The sequence below is a fragment of the Topomyia yanbarensis genome, chromosome 3 (assembly GCF_030247195.1).
Source record: "Topomyia yanbarensis strain Yona2022 chromosome 3, ASM3024719v1, whole genome shotgun sequence".
Taxonomy (NCBI): Eukaryota; Metazoa; Arthropoda; class Insecta; order Diptera; family Culicidae; genus Topomyia; species Topomyia yanbarensis.
The window spans coordinates 166279228-166298684 of NC_080672.1; the positions used below are offsets into that span (position 1 = coordinate 166279228).

Sequence of the window (19457 nt, forward strand, 5' to 3'; positions counted from 1 at the left end):
CATCCAGGTCGGAGCACCAAATTTAAAACTACAGCCGTTCGCAGCACGCTGGTTCTTCCGCGAATGAAGCTAACACAAAATTTTAAACGCAATTATCTCGGAATTAAATTTTTTGAAATGTACCTATGCGGTGAACGTGATATCTCAAAAACTATTCATCCGATTTTCATAAATTTTTTGAATTGTTTGTATTTACATTTTCGTGTACTTAAACGGTTCCTTTTTCATCGATAAATTTTCGATTCATTGCAATGAACTTTCGTTTAAAATTTTGAAGACCACTAAACTTAATTTTTTGGTTCACATGTTTTTTGCAGGAAAAAAAATTATTGGGAAACCAATCCGTTCAAGTACACCACAATACAGTTTTCTCCAATAATCTTTTTGCTTTTTTGATTTCAGTTGAGCGGTCGGTTTGGAGAGCGTTCACCGCATGCCTCTGCAGAAAAGCACGCTTCGGGTGATAGGCCATAACTCCGACAACCTTGAATATTTTTTTAATTCAACCTTTTTTTCGAATTTCGATAGTACTACCAACGAACTATATTTCGCTTTTTCAAACAAGATTTGCATATAACACTTTAAAAAAATCACAAACTTAGCTCACTTTTTCGTCACAACTTTTTATATAACCCCTTAACCGAGACCCGGGATTCATATACTATTCGATTCAGTTCGTCGAGATCGGAAAATGTCTATGTGTGCTATTGAAACCCACACAAGTTCGCAGAGACGGCTGAACCGATTTATACAATCTTTGCTTCAAATGAACGGTATAACGATATCATAAGCTGCTATTGAATTTTTAGTTGATCCGGCTTCCAAGCTAAAGAGTGCGGTCACACATCAAATGCCCATGTAAACTGGTAACACCATGATGTCCGAATGACGTAGTACATATTAAAATGGGTGCAACTATGCTCGGATTTAGATCATTAATGACCAGCAGCTTTCACCACATTGACCACCTATGACGGTTCTTGATGCTCCCGGGGAACTCACCAAGTGCCTAAACTAATGTCATATCTATTACCCAGCAAATTCTTGACTGATTTTTACAAACTTGACTACAAATGAAAGATACAGTCATCCCACAGACATTGACTATTAAATTTTATTCGGTTCTGGCGTTTGGTTCTGGAGTTACAGGTTGGTTAGTAAGGTCACACTGGAATGCCTTAATGCCTCAGAGGCTAAAAATCTATTGAAATTGTCACCAAATTACTTCGATTCGCAGATCTAGATCACTGACTGCCAATAAAACAGTCTTTAAATATGTTGTCCACTATCAACAATTCCAGAAGTCATGGCTTCCGGGCATATTCCACAATTAGAGTCACATCGGTTCTTCGGTGATGACTGACCCGATTTTCTCAAACCAAGTCCTAAACGGAAGGTATAATAAGCAGTTGGATGTTGTATCACCTTCCCTCCTTACCCTTACACCTCTCCCTTTTTAAACCCCCCTCCCCCATGGACAAACATCACACTCACATCTTCTATATTCACTCTACTAATGCCCTTTTTCCCATCTAAACCTACTCACCCAGCATTTCAAAATACAGTCATATGACACTAATTAAACATTATACTTTTTTGTTTAAAGTGTGTCAGCATTCGTGATAGTTGTGGGAAACGTGCGAAATATAATAATATTGTAATAGATATTTCCACAATTATATTGAACAGAACCAGCTAATTAATCATTGTTTAGATAAATGAGAAAGGTACAATCACATCACTAGCAGGATTAAAACAGATTTTTATTCTAATAGCTGGTATCTTTGGTGACTTTATTACATAGTGGTTTAAAGGTACTCTACACTCGAGACCTGAAATTTAGTTGTTTTTTGGGGAATAAATTTCAAGGTATACTGAAAGGATTTGCATTTTTTTATTTGGAAGCTAGGTACATGTCATGACTCTTAAATATTAATTTTGAAGACCAGAAAAAATCCGGCGACCTTGAAACGTAATTTATTAAATTAAATTATTTAATTACTGCCTAAGGAAGTCGACTGCTGAGTTCTGTGGGTAATGTATACAATAGAGATGGGCAAACTGATTCAGTTTGGAGAGTGAACCGTACCCGATTCACTCATTAAAATGAATCGACACTTGATTGATTTAGTGACTCATTTTAGTAGTTTGAAAAATGATTGAGATAAAACGAGAAAAAATCCAGGCTTTAAGTAGGGTAAACTAATTGTCTTTCTTTTCATCAAATAGTTGGATCACATGTGAGTGTGAGAAGAGGTTCTGCTATTATTTGGTAATCTCAAATTTAACTGTAACCGTTGGATTTGGCTAGATTACTCATTTAGACGCGATGTTGTCAATTTTTTTTTTCAAATGCTCCATTTAGCAGTAGCTGTGCCAATTTGAAACCATGCGAGGGATTTGATTTACCTTCGGTTGATTGAAGCACACATTTTACCATCATGTCGGTTATAACAGCTGTTTTGTTGATGCTTTATTCTATGTAGACAAACAGTATCCAATATTTTGTCATTTTTTTCATTCGCTCCAAAGATTCATAATCGTGGCAAAAAGTCAAATCGACTCATTCGGTTCTTGTTGGATCTCATTGAGCTCATAATAATTAGTCACTTTTTCAGTGAATCGCAGCTCTTTAAAAATGAATCGCGGTTCATTCATTCTTGGAAGAGTCGATTCTTTTGATCGATTCGTGATTCATTCGCCCATCTTTAGTATACAACACTGTTTGTTGTTCGAGATAAGTATCAAGATGCAGCTTTCTGTTTTACGATTTTAAAGCAGGTCAATAATTACCACACCAAAGATTCATGTCGCTACGTATATTTAAAAGCTGCCATATGTTTGCCACACTCTAATCTCTCTAATTATTCCTGTATGAGCTGATGTGGTGAGCACATACCTGGCCCTTTTCTCTATTGATATTCACAGCACGCGTGATATGATGTCATGTTGTCACAATCACACAGAACAATGTTTATGCGCTTAATTGCAAGTGTGAACAAATCATGCTGTTTTTTTTCTTGCATATGGCGATAGACACAAAAATTCTACGAATGTGATTGAGTATTGTGTTCTTTCGTGCATTACTCGATCAGAATAAAATTACAAAATTCAATATCAATTCTTCAAAAGGGCTAATGATATTTTTGTAAACAAACTAATTATAACAAATTAAGAGAAATCAGCAAAACAAAAGTTTGTTTACAAATCTTATTAGCCCTATTCAAATGTTGATATGGAATTATAAGAGAACGCCATTTTCGTAATAAAATGTGTTATAAACAAAGTCTTGTTAGTAATTAAAACGGCAGAGAATAACAAGTATCAACGGGAGATATAGTTTGGATGGCGTTTTGTTATGATTATCTGATCGAGTAACCTTCTAAGCAGCAAATTATGCGGATGATTAAACCACTACATTATGCCAAATTGTTCGTGTACCTCTTCACATTTTAATTCACTTTCTGAAGGGTCGTTACGCATCGATTACGCTTTTTGGCCCCAACAACAAAATGAATAAACTTTTTCAATAGTTGACCATGCCAGGTCAATCTTTGCTGGGTGCTTTATTAAACTATCCCTTTCTTTTATATGCAAATGTTTAGTCCACTTATAAAGAAGGGGTTTAATAAGTAGCCAGTTCAACATCCGTCCATAGCAAAGTAATTAACAGTCATAGTCATTTCACACCCTACAAAGTGCGGTTCAATGAAAATCATTGATGCTTTGATCGAACAACCGGAACGTCATGCTAATTATTATCTTCCCCCATTGATAAGAGCGCTCGTTCGGATCTGGAGGACCATCTCGGTCGGAAAGAGGCATAACACATATAAGCATCAATATTGCCCAGAAGAACTCTATCAACGTGAAGTATATTGAGCAAAAATTAATTTGTAGTCATCTTGAATTTTGATTTAAGAGCTTGCAGTTTTTTTATACATTCGAGGCAGACTGCCAACGGCCTGAGACCATCAGTTGGTGGCTGTAATCAATGAGCACTTTTTTATTCCTTTACTCCCGCACCGGCACCGGCGAAGAGGCGATACACTATTTACGAATCTTCCTTAGCCACTCTACTTTCAGCACGCAAATGAAGCGGATCGGCCTTGCGGTTCGCACCGAACTGGAATCGTTAAACCAATAAACTTTTGCCTCCTTTGCCGCTCTTCGGAATGGAATGGATAGTAGGATAGTTGGTTATATGAACTACGAATGCATGTGGCAAGTGAGCGAGTACACGGTGGTGGCCTTGGCATTTGTTCCTTCTTAGTGGCATTGCGGATGGTGAAGCGTCGGAGGTGCGTGCGGTGTTTCCGCGGAACCGGAGCGGATTTGAACGGATTACGTATACTGGTATCGGCATGACAGTCAACGGCATTCCAAGAGAGCAGTTTCCTTCACCTGGAGGCTTTTATTTCGCGCAATACAAAATGGGCTGCTCGTGAGACATCCCTTTCGCCACGCGTAATTAGTGGTTGGTGCCTATTGATAATGTTTACATCAAGTGAAGAAGGCCAATTACCAAATCGTGAACGATATGTATACTTAGTAATAGGTGATGTTACGACTGTCGTTGGTACAGAGGGGTATATTCGGCTTTTCAGTCAATAAATAATATCTAACACTACTTTTTTATAATGTCCAGACGTTTCGACCGTTGGTTTCGGCCTTCTTTCTTTCCACTGAAGAAGGCCGAAACCAACGGTCGAAACGTCTGGACATTATAAAAAAGTAGTGTTCGATATTATTTATTGACTGAAAAGCCGAATATACCCCCCTGTATACTTAGTTCTCAATAGGCAGACACTATAAATCATTTTGAAAAAATCACTTACTTCGCGTTCTATCTTATATTAAAATTTGACAAAATTCTAAGTTTTGTTTACCGTCGGTCGCTGGTCGCATCATAGTTAAACTAAGATGGAAAACTGGCGACAAAATCAGTTCACCCACCTACAGCTAAACATTTGTGAATCAGAGCCATCCGATGCAAAGCGTGCAAACCACTTTTACTTTTATCAACCGGGATAGCTTCATTTCATACCATTAACTGGTTGAGAAACTAGTTTACAGATTACAGATTCCTTTCGAGGCGAACTATATGCGACCAATCAAGTTTGCCTTGGTTTGTGGAGATTCTTTCATAGATTCGTTTGGTGGGTATAAGCCTCTGGAAATTGTTTAGAACGTTAAGAGGAGTATGCTTGAATTGAAATCTAATCTGGATCTGGTTTGAAGGTGAACTGTTTACTTAATGACTGTTACTTGAGATAAAATACCTTAGCAAATAGCATACATATCACCGCTCTCTAACCGCCGTTAGCTGTAGATAATTGAAGTTATTCATCATCACAATCACTAGATTTATGAAAGCTATGTAATATGGCCCTTCTAAATTATGATTTGAAAATATATACGAAAGAGAATGTTATTCAACAAAACATGAACGGTAAAGTTCGATTTCATTATACATACACATTTTCGAATTTGTGCCTCGAGGTAACTGTTGACTCCGAATATAGGTCGATTTCAGAGCATGCTTGTCGTGTTGTCATCTGGTTGACTGTTGAATGTTATCTGGAACAGATCTGTGATTGATGACAACATATTGCATTAATTGATCATTCCGCTATATATCTTGACTCAAGTTAAACAATAATCCGCTGATAAGAGTACTGCAGATGAGAAAATTCTCCCACTACTACATATTTAAGAAAATTTAACGACTTACATGACTGCCGTTATATGCTTAATTGTCTCTTGTTCTATGGGATTCCCTATATACATGGGACAAGTATGCGTAGAACGGCAGATGAGTCAACTAAAATTCTTGTTCTCGCGTTTTTCATTTTTTTAAAAAAATCGCGCTTAGTGTCATTTCAAAATTATTTTTAGTGTTTTTGCTATTAATAATCAAAGTAGAAGCGCCCCGCTCAAATATGAATCGATAATCTACTCGATTCGTTGTCACTTAGAGGCCATCCATATACCACGTGGACAGTTTGAGGGAAGGAAGGGTTACGAAAAAGTCCATGCTTGTCCTCCATGGAGAGGGAGGGTGGGGTTATAGAAGTAGTCCACGTGGACTCATACTTATATTTTTTTGTGAATAAGGTCGTAAAAAAAATCAAGAAGAGCTCCTAATAGCAGCGAATGTACATGCCATAAAATTAGTGAAAATCTACACATAATAAAATGATCCCAAAAACACTTGATTCAATTTTCTATATCGTTCTCAAAAACTATTTTAAAATTTTAAATCATATTGATTTTACTTGAGCCATTTAAAGTTCATAGTTTATTTAAATTTTGTGATATTGTGATGAATACAAATAAGTGACTTTCAGGCATACAATTTTTGATGCTGAGAGATTCCATGAGACAAAATATGACCATCGTCGATTCGAACGAAACTTTGAAGTTGAGTTCGGCTTATGAATCTCCTTGATTTTCTCTGACAATTACAATGTTTTGCTACAAAAGCATTTTTTTTTAAAGCGTAGACATTTCTGCGAGGATCAATTTCAATTTTTTTTTGTTTTATTACTGTATTTTATACAGAAAAAATTCTGAGAACGAGTTACAGAGAATATTTCTGAACGAAAAAAAAAATACACTGAAAAAAATGTTGTGTCATTTTTCATTAAAACAAAAATTTGCGTTAAAAATTTAAATTGCAAAAAACCTATTTTATTATTTTTTATATTTTATCAATATATTTTGTAAAGAAAAAAGAAACATTTTGAATGTGATTGTATGATGGAGAACTTATCGGTAAATTTTTTTTTTCTAACGATAACTTTATACATGTTTTTAAATTTCATACTAATTGACATACAAAACTGTAATTTTATTACAGAATATAATTCTAAGTTTCGTTTCAAATCCAAATGCATTTAACAAAAATCTTCCAAAATGCGATAGTTTTCGAGATATTTGGAATTTTGTTCCAACATAAACAGTAAATTCGTGTAATTATGCCCTTTTTAAAAATTATTCGTTTTATCCCATCATAAAATGTCAAAAATCTAATGTTTATCATTTTAAAGACGTAATAGAAACTTTTTCAGTGTATTTGGATAATGGAGAAGCTTACAATAAAAAAGCTTTTCTAACAACTTTTGACATTTTTATAATTCATACTATTTACAGTCAAAAATTCAATTTTATTTTTTGAATATCATTCTAAACGCCATTTGAAATCAAAATGCTAATAACAAAAATTTTCTAAAATGTGGTATTTCTCGAGATATTTAAAATTTTGTTTTAACAACACAATTCTTTTATTTTATTGCGATAATTTCAGAAGTTATACGTATTTCTCCATCAACAAAAAATGTTTTTTTTAAATAGGCCCATAACATTTCCTGTAACTTTCTCTATGACGTCAAGGCGATATTGTAAACCATTTGGAAGCTATACGAAAACAATCAAAATACTATTCAACCATAGCGTCTGATGATTGAACCAAATAGTTCAATCAAATTTTGATTGTTTTCATGTAACTTTCAAATGGGTTACAATATCGCCTTAATGTCAAAGAGAAAGTTATAGGAAATTTAATGGGCCTTTTGAAAAACTTATTGTTTTTGATGGAGAATCGCGAATAACATATGAAAAGGTCATAATAAAACAAAATAATTGTGCTGTTAAATTAAAATTTAAAACCTCTCGAGAACTTCTACTACTACATTTCAGAAAATTTTTGTTATTAGCATTTTGATTTAAAATGGCGTTTAGAATCATATTCAAAAATAAAATTTTATTTTTGACTGCAAATAGTATGAATTATTAAAATATGTCAAAAGTTGTTGTAAGGGAAACTTTTTTATTGAAAACTTTTCCATGATTCAAATACACCAAAAAAGTTTCATTTACGTCTTTTAAACGATAGACATTGGATTTTTGACATTTTATGAAGGGGTAAAACGATTAATTCTTAAAAATCACATTAATTAATTCTTCTTCTTAATCACACGAATTAACTGTTTATGTTGGAACAAAATTCCAAATATCTCGAAAACTATCGCATTTTGGAAGATTTTTGTTAAATGCAGTTTTGTATACCAATAAGTATGGAATTTAAAAACATGTATAAAGTTATTGTTAGAAAAACATTTTTACCGATAAATTCTCCATCATACAATCACATTCAAAATGTTTCTTTTCTCTTTAGGTTTTTGTTGTCAATATATAAAAAATTAGAAAAAATGATTTTTTTGCAATTTAAATTTTCAACACAAATTTTCGTTTTTATGAAAAATGACACAACAATTTTTTTCATTCTATATTTTTTCGTACAGGAATATCCATTCCCTGTCACTCGTTCTCAGAAAGTATTGCTGTATAAAATACAGTAATCGAACAAAACAAATTTGAAATTAATGCTCGCAGAAACGTCTACGCCCTTTTAAAATATTGCTCTTGAGTCAAAATAATCTTACTGATTTTGGAAAATGTTTAGTCTTCCATGCCGGTGAAATGTGTAAAGTTTCACTGGAATCTAAGATGGTCGGTCACGATTTTAAAGATTTTCAGACGGATCTTCTTGGAATTCCTCTGCTTGTAATTTTCATAAATGTCTAAGAAAACTAAGTTTGAACTATGTTTTCATTCAATTCTTCAGGTTATGGCCAGTATCAAAACAGTCCAACACAATACGAAATGAAGGTTTTTTGGTCCACGTGGTATATGAATGGCCCCTTAGTGCATTGCCACATTATTATCGAAACTGATTCATTCAAAATTAAGACACGTGCTACAAAATATTTTCCGCGTTTAAGGGAGTCTTCTGCATGTAAACACGAATGTGAAGCGTTTTTTCCAGAATGGATTTCAGAGAAAATCTTGACACAGGGAACTGGTTGCCTTCAGGTTGGAGTGGAATGGTAGCATTATCGATGCAAATTCGTTTGATGGAACGTCCTAAAGAAGGAGTGAGATTCGCAGCAACGCGACTTACTGTGGTGTAAGGTGCTCGTCAGAAAGAACACTTGAAAATTTGTCGGAGAACAGCTGGCAGATTACCTAGTTCCGGTGCTTAAAGATGGTAGCCCGAATTTTTCCGCTACTCATTCACGTACTTCCAGAACGACTTGGGCTTAGACTTCAGTTGACGCTCGACGTTTCGCTGCTGTCTGAAAAAGACGTCAGTCTGCTCGTTTGGACGTTTTTAATCGTCTAAGGACAATTCATTGCCAGGGAGGGTGTTGTTTGGTGTTAATTGTTCGTTTTGGCACATGACGGTCGATTAGGTTATATTAGAAAACATCATCGCTACATCGTTCGCGTCGTCTTTCTTAAGATTTTCTGCCACACTGATAGAATATATTCGTAAATTGCTAGGAATTCGCAATACATATAATTAATCTTTCGTAGTTCTATTGAAACACTTTCATTTTTCATTACGAGTTTTTAGTGAAATCCACGAAATGACTTTCGTTAGCTTATTACGAAATGGCTTCATTAGGCAAACGAATTGTTCGCTGCTATATACGAAAGTCTTTATTATACTTACGAGCACCATTCGTCAAACCGTCAACGTCAAAGGAGTTTCAATAGAGGTAGAATATGGAGTCATTGTTGCTATACGTCAGATAATTGTTGATTTTCACGACGGTCTCGGTCTGACTATTTAGTAGCCGTATTCGTGTCCACCGGTTACAGGAAGATCTCCTAAACCTCTTTCGCTTCCATTTGATCCAGAATCCGGAGCAGTACGGATTCAGTTGAGCCATCACTCGTTGGTTTTGTATGAATAAGTTTGAGATTTTCTCTGCAGGGGCAATGTCAAAATAATACGCCATTAAACACGAAAAATTCTCTTAGATGAACGAAATGAATTCGTTCGACCAACGAGATTGCTCGTAATATACAAAAATATTTATTAAAATAAACAAAACATTTCGTTTCGTTCATGAAAAATACTGTCGTTTTCAACGACGACATTCGTGCAATGTACACTAAATTAGTAAAATTTACGAAGACTTTCGTTCATAAAGCGGCCATTTCTTCATGCCACAATAAAATCGATCTGTGTCTTTTATTAAAAAAACCGGTGTTGTCAAACATCGATCCCAAAAGATCGAATGAAAAAATAAGGGGATAATAAATATGAAAACTTTTCTAAGATGAACGAAAATAATTCGTGCGACCAACCAAATCGATCGTAATATACATATATGTTTATTAAAATAAACGAAACATTTCGTTTCATTCACGAAAAATGATGTTGTTATCAACGATAACATTCGTGCACTGTATACCAAATAAGTAAAAGTTACGAAACTTTTCGTTCATCAAGCGGCCATTTCTTCACACCACAATCTTTCTAGTCCTCAACAATGGTGAGCAGGTTGAAATAGAATCGAATTTGCCAGATCGATCCCTTTACTTAAAAAAATCACTGCTTTCAAATATCGATCCTAAAACATCGAATGCGACCAACGAAATCGTTTGTAATATACATAAACGTTTATTAAAATAAACTAAACATTTCGATTCATTCACGAAAAATAATGTCGTTATCAACGATTACATTCGTGCAATGTAAACTAAATAAGTAAAATTTACGAAAACTTTCGTTCATCAAGCGGCCATTTCTTCGCACCGCAAGAAAATCGATTTGGCCACATCGATTTTTTTAAATTAAAAAAAAATCGATGCTATCAAACAAAAGATTGACTGAAAACACTGAAAGGCTAATAAATACGAAAACTTTTTAAGATAAGCGAAATAAATTCATGCGACCAACGAAATCGTTCATCATATACATAAATATTTATGGAAATAAACGAATCATTTCGTTTCATTCATGAAAAATATCTTCGTTATCAACGATAATATTCCTGCAATGTACACTAAATATGTAAAATTTACGAAAACCTTTGTTCATCAAGCGTTCATCATCACACCACAATCTTTCTAGTCCCCAATAGAGGTGAACAGGTTGAAATAAAATCGATTTTTCCAGATCGATCCTTTTAGTTAGTTAAAAAATCGTTGTTGTTAAACATCGATCTTAACCTGTCGATTGAAAAAATAATATGCTAATGAATACGAAAACTTTCCTAGAATGAACCAAATAAATTCGTGTGAGCAATGAAATCGTTCGTAATATACATAAACGTTTATTAAAATAAACGAAAGATTTCGTTTCATTCATGAAGAATAATGTCGTTATTAACGATAACATTCGTGCAATGTAAACTAAGTAAGTGAAATTTACGAAAACTTTCGTTCATCAAGCGGCCATTTCTTCGTACCACAATAAAATCGATTTTGCCATATCGATTTTTTTAAATTAAAAAAAAAATTGATGTTGTCAAACATCGATCCCAAAAGATCGACTGAAAACAACAACATGCTAATAAATACGCAAACTTTTCTTAAATAAACGAAATAAGTTCGTGCGACCAACGAAATCGTTCGTAATAAACACAACTGTTTTTTAAAATACACAAAGCATTTCGTTTCATTCAAGAAAAATAATGTCGTTACCAACGATAACATTCGTGCAGTGTACATTAAATGTGTAAAATTTACGAAAGCTTTCGTTCAGCAAGCGGCTATTCTTGTTCATGAAATGAACGAAACCTATAATTTACAATGCAGGAAAATACTTCGTTGTAGAAAACAACGAATGAATTCGTACATTGCATGATCGATTTAATTATATTTACGAATTTATATTATCAGTGAAGTTCATATCCAACAGCGTGCTAACAATGCTGTCGTAGTCAGCGTTTTTGAAATCGTAGACGAAAGAGTTTGGGACGTTTTCAAAGATCACTACTAGGTTACCGGCGAGTATAAGATGTAGGGTGGTGATAACGAACATGCTGGACTAAAGGAGTTGGAGCAGTGCAGCAGTACGGTGTGTGATCCCGGTCACTTACAAAACAGAAGCGGTAAACACCGAAAGTTGAACCAAACACCTGGCGAGGCAAAGTACGGTTATCACTACATTTCGATCAAGGCGCTTACGTCATAACAGCGCGGGCAAATAACTTTCCGTTGATGAATTTAACCCTCAAACGCTATAATGGGTCGTTTTCGACGCACACGATTTGTGCAAAAAAAGTGTTTTTCAACAAAAAAGCTTTTTTTCTTTCGCAGATTTCGGTGTCTTAAAATAAAAAATGATAAGTGAATATATAATATTTATTTAAGTAAAACCTTGAACAGCAATGTAAAAAAATAAAATGGATGAATTTAAACTAGATATTTGACTTTGAATTTTACGCTGGGTCGAAAATGCAATGGAAAATTTTGGGGTTATAGCGTTTGAGGGCTAATCCACCAACATTTTAGTAGTAAACCTCGGTGTTGTTGGAGAACGGATCATGTTCAGCAGAGAACGAAGCCATGCTACCGCTTTGAGTGCGTTGGAAGATCCATTCTTGAATCCCACGAGCAGTATTGGAACGGCTGACGGTCGCTTTGTCGACTGTGGTGGGAGATTCGAGCCATCCCGAATCAAATGCGTCGCGCACCAGTTGTCGACGAGAGAAATGGTTAACTGGTCACAAGATGTCGGAGCAAAAGGCAAATGATAGCAGGCGAAAAATGCATCAGTGTTCGCAGCAGAGGTATACTTACCATATGTGGCGGTTTGGAAGACCCTTTCATCGATCCCACACGCAGGGTCGGAACGACTGATGATGACAGGAATCGATGCTGCGATCTTCCAGTCTCTAGTTGGGTGCCTTAATTACTGCGCCATCGAGGAACTATGATTGTGTCATGACAGATTCGTGATCGAATATCATCCAATGGAGCCATTGACCCCAATGTCTCCTATAAGCAAATCGTCACGGCCCCTCTCAGGCAGATCTCACTCGTTATCTACTTTTACCTCCAGTGGATCGCGTTCAGGCTTGAGATATCATCAAAGTCGTGGTAAAACAAAATAATTGTTAAAACAAAATTTAAAATATCTCGAGAAGTACTACGTTTCAGAAAAATTTTATTATAAGCGTTTTGATTTGAAATTGCGTTTGGAATTAAATTCAAAAGGAAAATTGTATTTTAACTGAAAATAGTATAAATTTAAAAATACATTGCTCTTGTATCAAAATATTGCGGTTGTCGAACACAACTTATGTTCCGGTCGGCCTGTTTCTCATGGTATACTTCATCCAGAAGAATACTAAAATGAATGTTCTACCCTAAGTTCTAGTCCAAATATATGCATAAACATATTGGTATTTTACTAATAACTTCCATTTTAAGCAAGCGATCCTACTTTTCCAGCTTAGCAGTGTGCCATTTATTTTTTTTTCTATAACTTTAGGTAGACAGCATAACTCATTCCATTTTTGGTTTGGATAAAATCTTGAGCATTGTAAATGTGCAAAACGAAAACTATTACTAATATTGCCCAAATTTCCATACCTTCTGTGGAAGGGTTTGAAAATACTTTTAAGAACGAAACTACTCAAAGCTAATATTGTCTCTGTTTTGAAGAATTGTGAATGAAAATTTCTAAATCGCATTACATGTTAATATGTATTATATGTAAAATTTAACGAATTTTATCTCAGACGAAAATAATTTGTTCTCAGATACCTTATCCGGAACACAAGCTAAACATCTCTAAAAACATCCGAACTTTAGAAAAAGTGCAATAAAAGCATGCCCATGGAATGATTCAAGTTGAAAACACCCGTGTGCTCTCGTTCACTCCGGTTCACTTTAGTTGATTGACAGTAAAACAGATTACGGTACTTAAATTCATGAGGTTAATGACACTGTAACTGTAACATGAAAATCACAACCGTCAAGAAAAATGATAAACATCCTCATTGTGCTATAAGTTATATGCTTTCTTTTTCTTCGTCGCACCAGAAATGACTGATGGGGAAAAGTTTCAGGTTTTCGAGTGTGGGTTGTCTCGTCGGCTGTCGGCATGGCCATTTCCACCTTCGATTACAAGAAACAAGTGCCGCACAATCCAGTTGCTTCCCCCAAAGAAGCCCGATGAAATAGTGTTCTACAGAAAAACGAATGCAACAATTTTCGCGGAATTTCTACTACCACCAGTGGAATGGAAATCCTTTTCACAGTTTATGAATTCATAACTCATACATAAATTATTACTTTCTTCATCAAGTGAAGAGCGGTGAAACACGGTGCGCTATGCCACAGCCACGTCTTGCCTTCCATCGGGCGGGTACAGATCAGGCCAGGGATGATTGCTTCTTGCAGACTCGCCTGGGAGCCTCAGTCATGCTGCGAACAGTTTCCGTCGTTTCTCACAGCATTACCAGAATACGGCCACCGCGAGCAATGCTGGAGGATCAGCATCAAAGTGGAAATCGCACCTTGGGCAATAAATTTTCTTGCATTACACGAAGTAAACATTTTTTCCACCCCCACATCGGTACAGCGGCACAGTGGTTGTAGAGGACATTCGTTCGGTCACAGTTGATGTGCTGGAAATCTATTGTAATCGCCGGGAATTACAAAGTTTTCATATTCTATGGCGATATTTGGGGAGCAAGTTGCATTGTCCTTATAATAAAAATTCTTTATATTGAACTACCCAGCTTCAAGTAAAAGAATCCCGGACGAAGTGCAATATGTGGCCAAATCTAGTTGCAGGTGTTGTTTCGAATCGGAAACGTGGCAATATAATATTCGACGGATGCATGAAGAATCGATTTACCATGGGCAGCATAACGAACAGGTCGTCGAGGGGTTTACTGTTTTGCTTCAACATTGTTTGAAGTCGGATATTTGCACTTATGTATACTTCACAGCTCTTCACACCGGAGCAGAGAACACTTTTTGGGTGATAGAACAAACGTGTCCATATAAATATTTATCAGTACCACACTAACCCAACGTTTGTGTCGGGAAATCACGTCAGGAAAATCGGCTGCTCCGCGGTAGGGTTCGCTGTGGAGCTTCCTTTTAACAAGAGGATTTGATATTCATTCGGCGACGAGCATGGATATGTTTGGTTGTGCTTATTGAAGGAGATCACTCTTTACATTCAATTTTATTCCACTCGACGTGATTTGTCTGGATTGAGACTTGCGTTGTGTGGCGTTAGCAGCCTGAGCGGATTTAAAATTCAAGGAATAAATGCAAAGGTGAGACAAGAGTTTCGATTTGATTTCACGTTTGTTTTCATCAGGAGTCTTTCCGCCATTCCTGTATATAATGAAAACATGATTGATGTGATTGTTGTTCTCATTAAAACTTGCTATCTTGCATAAGTTTTTTGGAAATGTGTATGATTTTTTGTGGCAGAAACGGCGCATCTCATTTGAAATCTGGTACAAACATCAGTAAACAACATGCATCATAACAATATGAGCCCATCTTCATAGCATAAAGAAGAACGAATAGAATAATGTTGGAAACGACATTTTTGTGTTATTCTTATTTTACATTGTATGTTGATTTGGTAATGCGGTTTTAAATTTAGCTGCGATAGTTTTGTAGAAGAAATTCAACTTTAATGTGTATTTTATGAAACGTTGAAAATATTTCGTAGCAAAAGATATCCTATCACTCGAATAATTTCTAGTAAGATTGTACATGTTGCACTTACTCTACCGAAGGATCGTTTCGAAAGAAAGTTTAATAACTGGTAATTAACCAAATGTTTTCTAATCGCAATACTTATATCTACCGAACTACCTATTACGCCCTAATTTGCATTTGAAAGATTATTAAATTGACATCTTAACAATGAAAATGAGGATAGTTGAAGATAATATTCATAGGAAGTTAGTCAAAGTTTTAAGAACATAGGTAACATGCATTTCGATCCTCGTTCATATGATAAGTTAACTAAGTTGAGTAACATAACTACATAGTGGATCCCTCAGACTCGATTTTTCAAAAAATTATAAAAATTTCTGACTGTCGTACATATAATTGCAATTGCTGATAGTTTTGACAGCTGAATCTCATTCTTCAGTTTTTTTGGAAAGGAGATATAACGTGTTTCATTTTTTTGCCATTCTCAAAAAAAAACTTATAATGGTAAAACCGTGATTAAAACAACAAATAAAATTAAAAAAATAACCGGTAAGTGTTTTGGAAAGCTTGAGGTTTTATGGAATGATTTTTGTTTGGGTGAAAACAAAGATATTTTCAAAACGCTCACCACTTCTGTGCGAAATAAGCGTACGGGGCTATTCGGACCCCCTATTTCATCAAACACCGTTCATCGGTTTGCGGCTACGCAGACGATTGCATACGCCACAGCAAAGAAAATACGATGATGCGCCAATCGACAGCTGTGACTAACCAGATCAAGTTTTTGTAACATAAAATTAGAACAATGACGGCCTGAATTGTCCCGTAGGGAGGTCCAAATCACCCTTACAATGTAAAATTGACATGGAGGGTGTAAATGAACCTTTATGGTACAAAAATTTAGCTGAGGCTTCAAACTAACAATTAGGACCTTAGACTGATAAGTTTGTTTGGGTTTGTATAAAGTCATATTTGTCTTTCATGAAGTATTACTAAGGCTAGACATTGGTCTGCTGTGCCATACACATTTTGCACTGGTAGGAAACCAATGGAGGTACAAAAAGTTACAAATGATACGAAACCTTCAAATACTCTAATGCTTCGCCTTATTGAAAAACAGCTTGAGTCATCATGAAATTGGCAAATTTTAAAAATCTAGAGCATCCATAAATCTAAATTCAAAGTAATAAAATTTGCGCACTTATTTGGGAAATATACTGCATTTTTAAATTGAATCGTTTTTCTTAGAATACGTTACACATTGCAATAATTACCAACTCAATGTCAAGTAAATAGCGTTTATTATTATTTTTTTATTTCGATTATAGAGGTTTTAACCTTAAGGTCATTCGGCTCTTCGGACTAGAAAAATCTCTTATGAAAAATTTCTAATCCTATGTGAGGGGTCGGGACTCGAACCCAGGTGCGCTGCGTAAAAGGCAATCGATTTACCAATACGCTACGCCACCCCCGCATCGATTATTTGTAGCCACTATCACGAGGACTTATTGTTATGCAATCGATTCTCACTGCAAACGTTTCGCGACTGCACTTTCAAGGTTAAACCGTCGTTTTTTAAATTACTGGTTTCATTTTTCAAAATAGTATTTGAGAAAACCTCAATTTATGATAACCGTAGCTGATGCTAAATTGGATGGTTTGCCAGTCGTGTATGCCAATATTTATGAGTGCACGTTTAAGAGCTGCACATTCCTTGCGGATGTTGAACTATCTTACGAGCATACATGCTACCACTGCACTGCCTTGTCTCGATAAATTGGTAGAACGAATCACCATCATTGCACCACTCATTTCTGATCTATAAACTATTATTATCGCCTTCAGCGTAGATGGAACCGTTGAGCAAATAAGCTAATTTATCGGTCGTGGTTCATTTGCTCGTATGGGAAAGAATTTGAGAGAATGAAATAGAACGATTCAATTACCTTACAGTGAGATGTTGCAAAATCTCAGTCGCCTTATATGCATTGTGGTCAAAACTCATGAACAAAATTAAATCAATATCTTGGGTTAAATATGAAAGGTTGGGGTTGCGGGACAATTAGTTTTCGAGATAATCTGTTTCAATGGATAACATAGAAGAATGTTTGGGGTTTTAATTTTGCCAACTGTTGTTACGGCATATAATTAGCAAGGGACTGAAAGGTGAAGTATATTTTTCAATATTAAGAGCCATAGTGCTCAAGGGAGAGCAAGGATTTGAAGGGAGAAAGTTTAGAAAAGCGTGGAAGGGTCATTTGAGCAAGCTTAGAGTTTACCGGCGACTTAACCTTTTGTCTGCTACCGTAGGAGTCAAGGTCTTTTGGCATTAGAAATGTGAATCACCTGAGTCTACGGCATATCCTGACAAGCGTTAAGTAACTTGTTACTTCATGCTGTCGGAACCGACAAAAAGTTAAGTCACGGTAAACTTCCACACTAAGCATTTGCGACGTTGAAACTCATTGAATGAGCTAGTTTTTTGTTTTTTTTTGTGCCTCACCAATTGCCTGTCTGGGTTTTTTTTATTTATCGGCTATTGTGATTGTATCAACGTCTGTGATATATGGTCACATGTGTTGCTGATTCGCACGGTGTCGGCAGCTTTCATCCAAAGTTGCGACGATGGATCCCCATCACGGTAAATTCTATTTTTACCATTTTTTGTTTGTTAACGACCTATTGAGTCAATTGGTCCGTAACAAAAAAAATGGTTAACAAAAAAATGGTAAAAATAGTTTTAATTTTCCCAATAATTTTTCATAGGATAATCTAATTGGTCTCTGTTAGAAAGCTTCACTGAAAATATGTTGTATATTATGTTCAGAACAGAAGAATTATGAGAAATTTTCGAAGGATTGCTATTTTGGTAGAAAAGATGATGATTGTGAAACACTAAAAACATCTACCGTATATTTAAAAAGAAAGACCAATGGCAATTAGTATTTTGGAGTCATTTTATTATTTTATTAACTCTCCGGAAGTCAAGTTAATGTCTACCTTTAGGCGACCGTCTTTTTTTTTTTTTTTTTTTTTACAATGGAGAAGACCTTTATGTCCTAGCCCAGTACACGTGCTAACGGTAGGGTCCAATCTATCACACTGGGTGCACTGGGGGCGTGTCGGACTCGAATGGTGACCAGCCATTAATACCGACTAAACTCCATTGGGCTCCGCCATCATTCCTCCCAGGAACTACCTCTCGGTATTACTTCTGGGGGGATGGCTGTACTCAATGTACTCATTCACTCTCACTCACGCGATCATACATCCTGTATGAGGCTTACTTGGGTGCTCTCTCAATCACACTTTGATTCACTCTCAAACACTCCCACATGAGGCTGACTTTTGTGCTCACCTTTTACGTTCCATGCGAGGCTGACTTGTGTGCTCACCTTACTCATTCCTTGCTAGGCTTACTTTTGTGCTCGCCCTACCCATCCATGTGAGGCTGACTTGGGTGCTCACCCTATCACCTGATTCACCCTCAATCGTGCCACTCTATTGTACCTTTGTCACTCCCTCTGGCATCCCATGTGGGACATTTTTCTTAGGCCCCACTTCTTACATACCATGCGAGGCTGACTTTTGTGCTCACCTTTTTCATTCCTTGCTAGGCTGACTTTTGTGCTAGCCTCTACCAACCTGTGAGGCTGACTTTTATGCTCACCCTTAACATGCAGTGTGAGACTGACTTGGATGCTCACCCTTTCACTCCTCTGCCACGCCATGAGGCATCGATAGCTTAGTTCCAACATACTACGCTACGACCCTCCCGTCTTGGCATGAGGCAGTCCACTTATACGCCTATACACTCACTCTTCTGTCTTGCTTCGGGGTGGCTGGGTTTACCCCTTACGCGGTTGCCATTCGCTGCGCCAACCTACCTCGGCATGAACAGACCATTCACTCTCTTATTTTGCGCTTGGCCTTTTTCGCTCCAGCTAACCAATCACTAG

General features: G+C 36.2%; 1 protein-coding gene across 1 annotated transcript in view; it reads left to right on the forward strand.

The window, feature by feature from the left end:
- Positions 1-19457, forward strand: part of LOC131689775 (uncharacterized) — a 471887-nt gene that overhangs the window by 126124 nt on the left and 326306 nt on the right. The window lies entirely within an intron of this gene.